The sequence below is a fragment of the Palaemon carinicauda genome, chromosome 43 (genome assembly GCF_036898095.1).
Source record: "Palaemon carinicauda isolate YSFRI2023 chromosome 43, ASM3689809v2, whole genome shotgun sequence".
Lineage (NCBI taxonomy): Eukaryota > Metazoa > Arthropoda > Malacostraca > Decapoda > Palaemonidae > Palaemon > Palaemon carinicauda.
The window spans coordinates 48,380,342-48,395,341 of record NC_090767.1 but is presented as its reverse complement, the minus strand read 5'-3'; positions in this window follow the sequence as shown (position 1 = coordinate 48,395,341).

Below are 15,000 nucleotides of genomic sequence, written 5' to 3'. Positions count from 1 at the left end.
GAATATTGACCATGTGGGAACATTAACACTGGGTACGTTTTCCATGTGGGAATATTGCCACTAAGAATATCACCAATGTTGTAAAATTAGGGAACTTCACCACTTGGAGTATCGTATATGTTGGAACATTCCCACTGGGAACATTTCCCACGTGGGAACATTGCTCATGCAGGCACATTGCCTATGTGGAAATATTGCCAGTGGGTAAATTGTCATGGGGAATATTGCTCATGTTGGAATATTGCCCATTTGGGAAAATTGCCACTGGGTATATTGCCCATGTGGGAACATTACCCTGGATAAATGGCCACTACAAATATTGCGTATGTGGGAACATTGCCACTGGGAATATTGCCCATGTGCGAATATTTCCACTGGGAATATTAACCTTGTGGGAACATTGCCAATGGGAATATTGTCCTTGTGGGAACATTGGCACTGGGTACATTGCCCAAATGGGCACATTGCCACTGGGTATATTACCCATGTGGAAATATTGCCACTGGGTAAATTGCCAGTCGGAATATTGCCTATGTGGGAACATTGCTACTCGGAATATTGTCAAGGTCGGAGCATTACTACTGGGTACATAGCCCATGTGGGAATATTGCCAATGAGTAAATTGCCAGTCGGAATATTGCCCTGGGGAATATTGCCCATGTGGGAACATTGCCACTGGGTACATTGCCCATGTGGGTATATTGTCACTGGGTAAATTGCCATTGGGAATACTGCCCATGTGGGAACATTGCCACTGGGTACATTGCTCATGTGGGAATAATGCCACTGGGATTATTGCCCTTGTGGGAAGAATTTCCGTATGGGAACTTTACCACCTTGAGTATTGTACATGTGAGAACATTGCCCATGTGGGAACATTGCCACGGGGTATATTGCTCATATGGGAGCATTTCCTATGTGGAAATATTGCTGAGGAGTAAATTGTCATGGGAATAGTGCCCATGTGGGAATATTGCCACTGGATATATTGCCCATGTGGGAACATTGCCCCTGGATAAATGGCCACTACGATTATTGCTTATGTGGGAACATTGCCACTGGGAATATTGCCCATTTGGGAATATTGCCACTGGATAAATTGCTAATGTGGGAATATTGCCATTGGGAATATTGACCATGTGGGAACATTGCCACTGGGTACATTGCCCATATGGGAACATTGCCACTAGGTACTTTGTCCATGTGGGAATATTGCCACTGGGTAAATTTCCAGTCTGGATATTGCCCTTGTGGGAATATTGCCACTGGAAATATTGACCATGTGGGAGCATTGCCACTGGGTATATTGTCCATATGGAACATTGCCACTGGGTACATTGTCCATGTGGGAATATTGCCATAGGAAATATTGCCCTTATGAGAACATTGCCAGTGGGTACATTGTACATATGGAAACATATGGAAACATAATTGCCAGTCGGGATATTACCCATGTGGGAACATTGCTACTGGGAATATTGCCCTTATAGGAACATTGCCAGTGAGTAAAATGCCACTAAGAATATTGCCCATATGGGAACATTGCCACTGGGTAAATTGCCACTAAGAATATTGCCCATGTGGGAATATTGCCACCGGGTAAATTGCCACTAAGAATATTGCCCATGTGGGAATATTGCCACTGGGTAAATTGCCACTATGAATATTGCCCATGTGGGGACATTGCCACTGGGAATGTTGCCAAGTGAGGAAATTGCCACTGGGAATATTGCCCATGTGGGAACATTGCCGGTGAGTACATTGCTTTCATAGAAATAATAGATGTTGAAAATATTTTTTTTTTAAGTTTGGTTAAGTTGGATAGGTTAGGTTAGGTTAGTTAGGTTAGGTCAGGTTCATGGAAATATCAATGAAATATTTTTTCTATTGATGTATTCTACGTTAAAGTTAAATGGATGTTTAGCTTACATTCTCCAACAATCTAATAACAATTTGAAAGATAACTAATTTCTAATATTAGAAACATTTTCAAAATAGGTTGTAAACTAGCTAATCATATTTCAAATTAGAAAATAAGATAAATATAAAGTATCTAATTATCATAGAAAAAAAAATGGCCAATGTATCCGGTGGCATTGTTCCCACATGGGGAGTGTACCCAGTGTAAATGTTCCCACATGGGCAAGATTCCCATTGGCAATGTATCCAAGGGCAAGGGTCCTAGCGCCAAGAGAGACCTTGAGGAGCTGTCCATCTCCTTAAGGGAACTGTAGAAGGAAGTTTCAAATTAAAATCAACCTTTTCTCATTCAATTCTTATCTCTGAATGTATACAAAAAGAAGTAAAAATAGTTGAATAAATAGAAAACTTGATTAATTTCATCTTTACTTATTTTCTAGGAGAGCAACGATTTCTATCAAAATTAGTATATAATGTCATTGTTTTTTCGTTTTATAATGTCCATATAAAGACTGTAATTTATGTTTATTATTATTATTATTATTATTATTATTATTATTATTATTATTATTATTATTATTATCATTATTATTATTATCATCATTTTTTTTTGTTATTATTATTATTACTAGCTAAGCTACAACCCTAGTTGGAAAAGCAAGATGCTATAAGCCAAGGGTTCCAATAGGAAAGGAAATAGGGAAATAAATGAATGATATATGAAGTAAAGAACATTTTGGATAAGATATTTCAAAAACATTAACAACATTAAAACTGACATTTCATATATAAACTAGAAAAGGACTCATGTAAGCCTGTCCAACATAGAGCCATTTGCTACGAGTTTGAACCTTTTGAAGTTCTGCTGATTCAACTACCCGATTAGGAAGATCATTCCATAACTTGCTCACTGCTAGAATAAAACTTCTATAGTACTGTGTAGTGTTGAGCCTCATGTTGTAGAGGTACTTAAAACCAATCTTCATAAAAGATGTATTATAAATAAGAATGATGATGACTGAAGATGGAAGAATAATGCCACTGAGTCCCACTGCTTCATCCGGAGAGTTTTGGCAATGGTAATTGGTTAGTAATCCACCTAAAAGTTTTTTATTCAATTAGCTGCCAGTGTCCGATAAATATATGACTTCTCTTAGATTACACACACACACAAACACAGACACACAAGCACACACACAAACACACACACATATATATTATATATATATATATATATATATATATATATATATATATATATATATATATATATATATATATATATATATATCAGTTAGTGTGTGAATGTTATACGTACACATCATGGTTCCCTCTCATGTCTCTTCATTGTGATGCATAGATATTAGACTTGTAGGTTACTTCTTAAAATAAGTCAAAGCTTTTAGGTTAACTTTAAACAATTTACTGATAGCTCCATCACTGGAGTATGGATGGTTTGGTCGGATGACCATTCCGTATGGAAAGATGAATAGAACTGCTTTACAATAAGTTTCCGTCGATAACGTAACATTAGTTATCTCAGCGTTTCATGTAAATACAAAGAGAAATGATAACATAGCCTTATGGCCGGAAGTCAGGTGATTCCGGTAGGGATCAATAGGTCAACTGTTTCTCACGGGAGGGGTTGTGACGTGTTTACAAGACATAAATAAACGTTTACCCATGCAATGCTTTCCAAGCATTGTTTTAGCATAGTCTATTTTCACATCCTGTTATGGCTGTCGTCACACTGCCAACTCTCCAGTGATCCTTGGGTCATGGGTTTATAAATGTATATATTACATTAGCTCAGACAGCTACCTTCAAGCATTGAACATTAATAGTTACGTTAAAATATGTTTCCTAGGAGTGTGACCGGATATATATATTAGTCATAACCATAAACAAGTGATTAAGGATGAATATGCAAAAAAGGTATAAGTAAAAAAGAAAAAATACATACCTAACAGACAGAGCCAAAAATAAAGAAAAATGCATAGAAAATACAGATCCATGTATGCTATATATGGCATATTTCTAGCAAATGATTATGAGGTACCAAAAAGAATTGAACATGTACATATGAATTGGTAACTTGTTAAAGAATAGTTGTTACCTTTGTTAAAGATACAGATATATTATAATTGATATTATTGTTCATTAGTAACTTATTAAGAATATTTGTTACCTTGGTAAAGATATAATTACATCAAATTAATATGATTGTTCATTAGTAACTGATTACGAATATGTGCTACCTTGGTATAGATATAAATACATCAAAGTTGATATTAATGTGCACAAGATAAAAATTCCTGGTACGTACACGCACCATGGTTTCATATATATATATATATATATATATATATATATATATATATATATATATATATATATATATATATATATATATATATATATATATATATATATATATATATATATGGCTTAGATATTTTATTAGGTGCCCAAAAGATACTTTTTTTAACATATAGGGCTACAATATTTTATTAGGTGCCCAAAAAATACTTTTTAACTGTTTATATATATAATGCAATGTCCTGGAGTCTCTTCAACTACGTATTACTAGCATACTGACCGCTTTTCACACACTTCTCAGTTCTAGACAATTTAACCCACCGAGTCAACTGAAATGGCCTATTTCAAATGGCTCTAAATGTAAATGCTTTCAATGCAATAGGAGTGTTGTCTGGACATGGAAAAACGCTCCTCTGGAGCTCCACCTGTTTTTGCCTCAGCCTACGCCAAGCAAAGATGTTAACGGCGATAAAAATCACCACCGTAACGCTGATTGATGTCAGCGACACGTAGAAACGAAGATTACCCCCTTCATAAGTCGGTGACGGTTGGTCCATCTCAGCTAGTTTCGTCAACCGATTTGCCACCTGTGCGTTGTATGGGATAGGTAAGGATGGGATTGTAGTGGTCCACGTGAAATTCACGAAGTAGGCCCGTTCCCTAATGATAGCGTTAATTCCTTGGACCGTGTAATTCGTGGATGTCCCGATGCAACCATCAGGTGCAACGAAGACCTGGGAGTGGGTCGTGGATCCGTCCGGGCATGATACATTGAAGCCAGCCTGGACGTATCGTATCCACGAGCCATTGTTCAATCTGTAATTGAACTTATTATCATCAAAATGATGAAATATTTTCAGACAATCTCCATATGTATGGGAGAGAGAACCGTTTAGAACTATACCTAACTCGCATGAATCCATTGATATATGATGGAATTCAAAGTAGTCAGCTGTACATGCTTTATTACTCATTGCTTCTGAACAGTGAGTTAATTTATCTAAGTCTAATGACCGTATATGTTTCCTTATCAGGGGAAATCAATACCTGTTCTGTCAAACTGGATATTACTGGACTTGAGTTATTCGTCATGAAAGTTGGGAATGGTGATATTTTGTATGCTTGCCAAGCATCAGAACAATCAAAGGGAATTGCATTCATGATCCTGTAATTTTCAACGCTTACTGATATTAAGGTATAATAAAATTCTAACTTATGGGCGTTTAACAAAGGAACATAACCTATTTTCTCGCGTCTGTTCTCAAAAATTAATGTTAGGTTTTTAATAGGCAAAATATGTGGTGATAAAACACCCTTAGTTGCTAACGTAATAGCTTCCACATAGTCTTTTGATTTCTCGATAAGATGTGAAATTTTAGTATGGATATGATCTATTTTTGAATTATAATACGTTAACGTTGCCAGCAAGTTTTGTATTTCCATAATCTGACTGATATTACTAGAATGTTCGTTCACCAAACTCATTATTTGATTAATTGATGTAAATTGACTCCTCAGTTCTGATAAAACTAGTTCGTTTTCATGTTCTAAAAACTCAATTTTCTTATTGTGATTACTGATTTTAAGACAATTTGAAATTCCTAAGCCTAAATTTGCAACAAATCCAAAGATGTTTAGTGCAGCAAAAATAAACGGGTTACGTCTTTCAAGGTTCTTGTCTTGCACAGTCCACATCAGTAGGTCGCGAGCCAGAGCTTCTGTCTCGTCAGTCTTATTTTGCAAGTCGTATGATAACATTTCTGCAACGCTTAATGTTGGTGCAAGCGAACTCTTAGAATTAAAAGGAAAATGACGTTGATGCATTTTATTTAATGAAGCAGCGAACCTTGATAGGTCACTCTTTAAGTTAGTGACGTCACCCTCTAGGAGGAAAATCGCTTGCAAATTCACTTCTATAACTATATTGCTTGCTGTAATGAGAACATCTTCTGTTCTCTCTACAATAGTGCCATATTTAAAATCTATAATTTTAGTTTTAGAGTCTCTCCCACATGACAAAAATGTCTGAACTAACAATATCACTCCTAACAAGTCTCCAAACACTTTGATCATTCTAGTAAATGTTATGAGAGCACAACGTAAAACAAGAGGCGTCTGTTGCAATGAAGAAATCCTTACCGAAGTCAGGAAATTTTAAGATAGGAGAACTACACATTTCATCTTTTAAGGTATCAAACGCCTGTTGATGCTGCTCAGACCATATGAAATCTACGCCCTTTTTCGTAATATCGGTTAGGGGAGCGGCTATTATCAAATAATTGCTTATAAAATGCCTGTATTACCCCCTACGCCCCAGAAATTACTGTATTCCCTTGACATTAGTAGGTATCGGAAAGTTACGGATAGCCGAGACATTATCGTGGACTACTTTAAGACCCTGACTAGACACTGTAAAACCTGAATAGACTAATTCTGTTTTGGAAAATTCACACTTACTAATCTTTACCCTTAAATTGTGCTGTCTTAGTCTCTGTAGCACTTGCTACAGTTTACGTAGATGTTCTTCTAAGGTATTAGAAAAGATTACAAGGTTGTCCATATAGGCATACAATATGTCCCCTGGCTTTGCTGAAGGCAGTGTATGGGATACTATCTTCTTCTACTGGTATCTGGTGAAAGCCTTTAAGTAAGTCCAAACTGGTAAAATATTTGTTCTGACCTAGCAAAGATAAAATATCGTCAGTACATGGCACTGGGAATCGATCAGGGATCGTTTCCTCATTTAAGCGACGGAAGTCTACTCAGATATGCCATGTTCGCTCTTTTTTTGGTACAACTATTAATGGAAAATTATAAGGGCTGTTCGATTTCCTAATGACTCCTTCTTCTAGCATTATACCTACTTAATCATTTATATCATTCTGGAATTTCATAGGGAGTCTGTACGAGGGTACTTAGATAATTTTCTGCTTGTCTTTTAACCTTCTTTGGTGTTCTATGACATCCGTGTTACCTAAGGAGAAAACATCATGATATTTATTAAAAAGACCAAAAAATATCTGCTGAATTTCTTCTTCTTGAATGTCTTTATTGATTTTATTTTTTATAGATTGCAAAAGAGATTCACCCGCAACTGATTGAGCGTGATTGATTTCAGCAACGGTAAGAAGGTGATGTTTATAAACTTCCACATCCAAGATATGTTGATTTTTGTGACTTACTAAAGTGGTATTCAAATGACTACAGACTTCAATATTACATTGTTGTTGTGAGCCGACTGTATAAATAGCTTGTGTGACGGACAATCCGTTAGTTTTTAAAGTGTCGGAAAGAATTAATATTTCAGATCCCAGCAAAGTTTTCTTTACTCGCACTAATATATTCGAAGTTACGTTCGGCTTGATAGATTGCGTGCAAGATGATATTACGGGTGAACGAGAATTCTATTGGGTCGCGTATATTATTTCTTGATTCATGAGACAAGTGATTGGTTCTTCAACGTACGTTACTGTTTTATTTGTCGTCTCCTTTTTATCCAAAACTGATTTTAAGGTATTAGAAGACTTATAGAATTTTCCTTTGATATACACGCCGTGTTTGACAGGGGCTAAGGTAATGTTTTGAGTGCCCATAGACGGGTATCCTATAATTACAGCTGGATACATATCAATGTTTTGTACAACGATAAAGGTATCGGCAAACGTGCGCTTACTGACCTTATACTGAACCTGCATGAGTTACTCCTAATACATTTAATTCATTATTTCCTATACCCGAGAGCCTTACTCCGGACTTCTCTATAGGGAAGTTCGAAAATAACAAGTGATGGGTCCTCAAATCCATGATATTACGTGGACTACCAGAGTCAAAAAATAATGTGAAGGATCAGTGTTCTAAATTTACAGCATATAATGTTGGTCGTAACTTATTTTGGCTTATTATTGCGTGAATTTGTTGCAAATATACGGGAACCTGCACGGATTTACTGGATCCGGCCGTGTGTTTCATAGGAAAATCTATTGCCTCACAATGATCTGGTAAATTATTAAACTGATTATTTGATACAAAGGATGTTGATACGAATGACCCAACATCACTCTCTTCCCCAATGGAGTTAATTATGTGGTATTTGCTTTGCTTTGCACATTCTGAAAATTCGTCTGACCTTGAGAGTTCTGGCTAGACGGCCCAGGAACAGAGTTACTTGAAGCACTAATTGTTTGTTTTTTTATTTTAAACTGCATTACCGTTCGCCTGTTTCTTTTTATTATACTGGGGATTTTTCTTTTTATTTCCATAGGGAACTGTCTGCTTGTTTCAAGGATTCTGTTGTTGATTACACGAGAAGCATCGATTATATAAATGAGTTGAACTATTATGAATCGAACAAAATCGCATCCTACAGTCTGCAATCAAGTGACCTTGACGTTTGTAATTATAACAAGTCATCCCTGCAGCTTGATTATTATTAAATATGTTTACTTGTTGTGGCTTAGTTTCATTTTTTGCAAAAACTTGAGTAAGCAAGGGATATAGGTCACTACACTTAGACATGTGTTTCTTTATCTGTTTATACCCATCTAATTCCGTACTTTCGGGCTTTAGCTTTTTATCAAAACACTGCACTAAAGCCTCAGGCAACATAATTGTCATGGAAGTTAAATACATTAGTCGTAAGAAATCTTTCACGGTGATGTTATCTCTAGTAAACCAAGTGGAATTACTTAAAATATCCTGATATTCATTCAGCCGGTCGGCAATGAGTGCCGCCCGTTCTATAACATTAAGCTGAGTCATAGAGGCTTGATTAAGTGTATATTTTAATGTCAAAACTACGTCTAAAGCTTCCTCACCACCATATATTGCATGTAGCCTAACTTTGAAATCATCCCATGTAACTGCTTCTTGGAAAGAGACTCCTCTAAGATATGCGCTTGCATCTCCTTTAGCAAAGTCTATGAAACTTTTAGCTTCTTGTAATTGTACAGATGGATCTGTGATGCATTTTGCGTTTAAATGAGCATCTACTGACGAGATCCATGTCTCGACATTCTGAGGCAGGAACTCATTGATCCAACCTTGAAAAGGAAGAATAGCTGATCTTGCACTCACTAGAGTAACAAAAGGACTAGGGTTAGTGGGTCCAGGAGTAGAGTCACTGGGATTCACAGGTGGCGTCATTTGGCCTATTTTCCTATCACCACGATTCCTTGCAATTCTATCAAAATATCTATATGAATACACACGTCCACTGCGTAAACGCATATGCACTATACAATAAAGATATGTTGCAGATTATAATAAAGTCCCCCAAAATGATGATATTAAGACAATTAATGTGACAAAGATATTTCCCGAGAACTTCTGAAAGAAAACAGAATTAGAACAAAGAGAAAAAAAATTCAGCAGATGAGAATTCGTAGTTGAATATAGATTTCTTTCATGAAGGAAGATTAAGATTACACATAACTCACCCCAACAATAATGGACAATCGAATCATGACATAAAACACTTCACTGAAAAAACCTAAATGAATAAAGGATGTACTTAGCTTTAGTATATATACGCGAAGATTGTTTTGATCCGATGATGTCACGTCCCCCCTCTCTCTCTCTCTCTCTCTCTCTCTCTCTCTCTCTCTCGTTAGCAGGAGGAGTTTAGCTGGTGTGATGACCTTCGACTTGGCTTCTCGTCGTGCGTTGTTTTATTCAATGAATGTTTCACTTCCCGAAGTGATTCTTGAATGTTTGTGATGAAAGTCGTTCATTAAACGTTGATATTGATACTAGAATTCGTTTTGGTGAAGGACATTTCTTTGTATAATCAGGATGTTTACTGATGTATGTTGATTGAAGATCCTGGTTCCACAGTTTATATCTGATTTATAGCTGATATTTGATGAGTTCATTACTTTGGTAGACGTAGATACTTCGTCATAATTGTAGATTTATTACTGTTGTAACTGCTAATTATTACAGTTGTAACCGCTGGTTGTTATAGTTGTAATCGCTGGTTATTATAGCTGTAATCGCTGCCACCAATTGTTAGTGTGCGAATGTTATATGTACACATCGTAGTTCCAGCTTATGTCTCTTCAATGTGATATATAAATATTAGACTTGTAGGTTACTTCTTAAAATAAGTCAAAGTTTTCAGGTTAACTTTAAACAACTTATTGATAGCTCCATCACTGGAGTATGGATGGTTTGGTTGGATGACCATTCCATATGAAAAGATGAATAGAACTGCTTTACAATAAGCTCCCGTCAATAACGTAACATTAGTTATCTCAGCTTTTCATGTAAATACAAAGAGAAATGATAACATAGCCTTATGGCCGGAAGTCAGGTGATTCCGGTAGGGATCAATAGGTCAACTGTTTCTCACGGGAGGGGTTGTGACATGTTTACAAGACATAAATAAACGTTTACCCATGCAATGCTTTCCAAGCATTGTTTTAGCATAGTCTATTTTCACATCCTGTTATGGCTGTCGTCACACTGCCAACTCTCCAGTGATCCCTTGGGTCATGGGTTTATAAATGTATATATTACATATATATATATATATATATATATATATATATATATATATATATATATATATATATATATATATATACATATATGTATATATATATATATATATATATATATATATATATATATATATATATATATATATATATATATATATATATATATATATACATATATATATATATATAAATATATATTTATATATATATATATATAGATATTTATGTATATTGTGTGTGTGTAAATATATATATATATATATATATATATATATATATATATATATATATATATATATATATATATATACATATATATATATATATATATATATATATATATATATATATGTATATATATATATATATATATATATATATATATATATATGTATATATATATATATATATATATATATATATATATATATATATATATATATATACGTGTGTGTGTGTGTGTGAATATATATATATATATATATATATATATATATATATATATATATATATATATATATATATATATATATACGAAAAATTTTGCACATTTAGCCAATTTTTTTCATATTCTAATAAGCCATATATTTTTTATACATTTATGTCTGGTTGTTGTGGCCTGATTGGTGTTTGCCAGTCGAGGGTTCAAGTCCCGCTCAGAGTCGTTAGTGCCATTAGTGTCTGCAACCTTACCATCCTTTTGAGCTACGGTTGGGGGGTTTGGGAGAGCCTATAGGTCTATCTGCTGAGTCATCCGCAGCCACTACCTGGCCCTCCCTGGTCCTTGCTTTGGTGGAGAGGAGGCTTGGGCGCTGATCATATAATATATGGTCAGTCTCTAGGGAATTTTCCTGATTGCTAGGGCAATGTCACTGACCCTTGCCTCTGCCATTCATGAGTGACCTTTAAACCTTAGGATCAGAGCCCCAGGCAAAATCACACAAAGACAATGGCTTCTGACCGGCCGGGAATCGAGCCCAGGTCCTGGGAAACTCGAATGAACATTGACATAATACTTGGCCACGAAGAAAGATGGTGTGTCACTGTTTATACAAGTTTCCTGGACCAAGGTTCGATTCCCAGCCTATCATAAGCTATTTTCTTCGTGTGATTTCGCCTGGGGCTCTAATCCCGAGGTCGGTAAGAGAATATAGACATAAATCTATAAAAATATGTGTTATATATATATATAGATATATATATATACATATATATACATACACACTTATGGGAGTATGTGGTGTGTGTGTTTTATATATATATATATATATATATATATATATATATATATATATATATATATATATATATATATATTATATATATATATATATATATATATATATATATATATATATATATATATGTATATATATATATATATATATATATATATATATATATATATATATATATATACATATGACCCGATTTAGGTCGTACTAAGGGGGGGTTCACACTTCGCAACTTGGTGAAACAAAGATAGAGACACTTCATTTATGGGTTAACATTATTAGGAGAGAGGGGCATGCACAAATGATAGTCGAATTGTTAATTTTCCACAGCTGCTATATTCTATTCAAGCTACAAGGGAGGCCCTTAATTATCATTACGTTACTTTACTAAGAAAAAGAGCCCTCAGAGAAATGGTACTTGTTGGCACTCATACTGGCACCCGTGACCTGGACGTGTAGGTCTAACCACTCACGCCTCCCAAACCTAACTGACAAAAAACTATGGCAGTTCAAGCGCCCACCTTGGCCTTTCTATGCCCTGATCGATGATTGGTCGTTTTGACCCGAAAGTCTTATGAGAACCAATAGAGAGAGATTTTAGTGACGCTAACTTTTAACGAACATTTTTGAGCGTCCAAAAGCCAAGCCGATAACGACATTCTCAAAGTGGCATCCCACGCCACATTATAACCGTCTTTCCTTTAACAAAGACATTCACTTATTTCACAAAGTAACAACCTGACTGTGCTTAGCTCATCACTCCCTTCCCAAATTTTTACGTCCCGTAAAATTCACACTTATCAGATTTTTTTTCTCAAACATTTTTTTTTCTCTCTTTTTTTTCACTGCACACAATCTTTCTTTTTCCACTAGATGTTGCCTCTGAGTACCACTCTCTTCGGGAGCATGCAAACATTAAAATTAAATACCTAAACCAAATCAAAGGGCCTTTTTGGCGTGTTACAATTGCAAGTTACACAAAGATGAATATCACGCCCACAATAGATCATACAGAAACACAAAATCAGGTTTAAATACATCGTCATCGAAATTTGGAGCACAAAATCAGAAAAAAAAATAATGTTTCAAATGCAATAAAATTCCATAAGGACCAACAATCATCACATACACAAACTAAAGAAAATGATAGAAATCAAGAGAAATCAAAATGAATAACTTCCAATCCCAGCACTCTTTGATACATTTACCATTATAAGGAAACCATTTCTAACCATCCGTGACACTGCAATAAAGAGCAAACTCAAACAGTGAATAATAATAAAAAGAAAAACATACTTATCAATAACCGAGCAATATTAATTCTCCTAAAAAAAACAAAAACATAAGTAATGATGTTCAATTTTCAACCCATGATTAATAATTACCTGTAATAGCACTGAAAACCTCCACAGAAAAATGATATTCTTTAAATACAGTATAACACAAACAATGGAAACCCATACATAAAACCATTGGTCATAGCAAAATTGGTACCAACACAAATAATGAAATTTGAATTATTTCCAACATAACATAAATGCAACAGAAATTTCTCAGTATGATAAATGATATACTCGTGATATGCTTAGAACAAAACCAAAAAAAAAAACGAAACAAAATTTAATTAATCTTTTCACAAAACACTCGGAATGAACATACGTAAAAGACCTGAGTTTTATGACCTCAATCACCTCGTGGTAGACACTATCTCAAGACCCACGTCCTCTCGCACTCTCGTGCTTGAAGGACGGCATGGACACATGTTCGTGTCTTCTCCTCACCTTCCTACCTGTCCCCTGGGGGAATGGACCTTTAACGTCCATTTGCACTTCATTAAACTTAAAAGGTACTACCGACCAAGTTCTGGCCCTTGGTACCACATGCTTGTGGTTACTCATTGAGTTACACACATGAAACTTATTGATAAACCTAATTCCTTAAAAATACTGCCACTCTTGCCATCCTTAGGGGAACTTCTATACCCACATGCCACGCACAAGCTCTTACATCAATTACACAGATGACTTTCTCTACCAAAGGGGGAAGGAAAAACAACGATAGATCAACTTCCGTCTTCAATGAAGAACACACCCTTCCACCTGCGCAAAGAATCCGGGAAATTTGATCTCCTACCTCATTCATACACTCATTCACAGAGCTCAGTCACGGGGGCATTCATTCCCTCTCTCTTCCTCCGTAGTCGTCAAGCTCTTCCCATTTTCTATGCGCTCCATCCACAGGTCTACTTGAACCTAATTTCTTTCGTTGTCATTCCTTCTGCTTTGCGTCGAGTTATTACATCTGTTCTTCGTCGTAGAGTCACTGAGCCCGTGTGTGGGCTCTGGCCGTTGTAAGCACCGTGCGCTCCTACGTTTTGCGGGCATCCATAACGAGCGGTTCTTCACCCTCGTTACACACATGATTCCACTTCTATTCCAAGACGGGAATAACATTCCAACTTCCATTGTCGGGAGCGGTGGTGAGGGGTTCCTGCTCACCCCTCCTCCTCCTTATGCACTCCCTGGGAAGACGAACTACCCTCGCTGGTAGGTGGGCATCCCCTACTGCTCACTGGGGGAGCGTCTAGCTCCCCTCCCCCAGACTCTGGGGCAACGATGGCAGGCGCACTCCTTGGCACTCCCGTCCCCAGTCCTTGCGGTCTGACGGACGGCCCGAGGGACCATTGGTCCCCTTCCCGCGTTGTCTTCCCCTTCCTGCGTCGTCTTCCCCTCCCCCTCGTTGGTACAGGGGAAACATGATTTCTTCTGCCAACGCCGTTTTCCTTTTAAACAGCTTTCAGATGGTGGTTTGTGGCCTGACATCCATAACACTACCGCTGTTCATCGTAGGGCCATAAAGGCCGTAGGTGGCCATCTGTTAGTACCACCCCTCAGTTCCAACAACCGCCAGTCGCCACATACTACCTCTCAGACCTCTGCCTCTTCGAGGTTCTCCTACAAGCGCCCCATCCTGGGAAGGTTGTCGATGTCGGTTGGGTGCCGGGCTGCCTCTTGGTTGTGTATCTG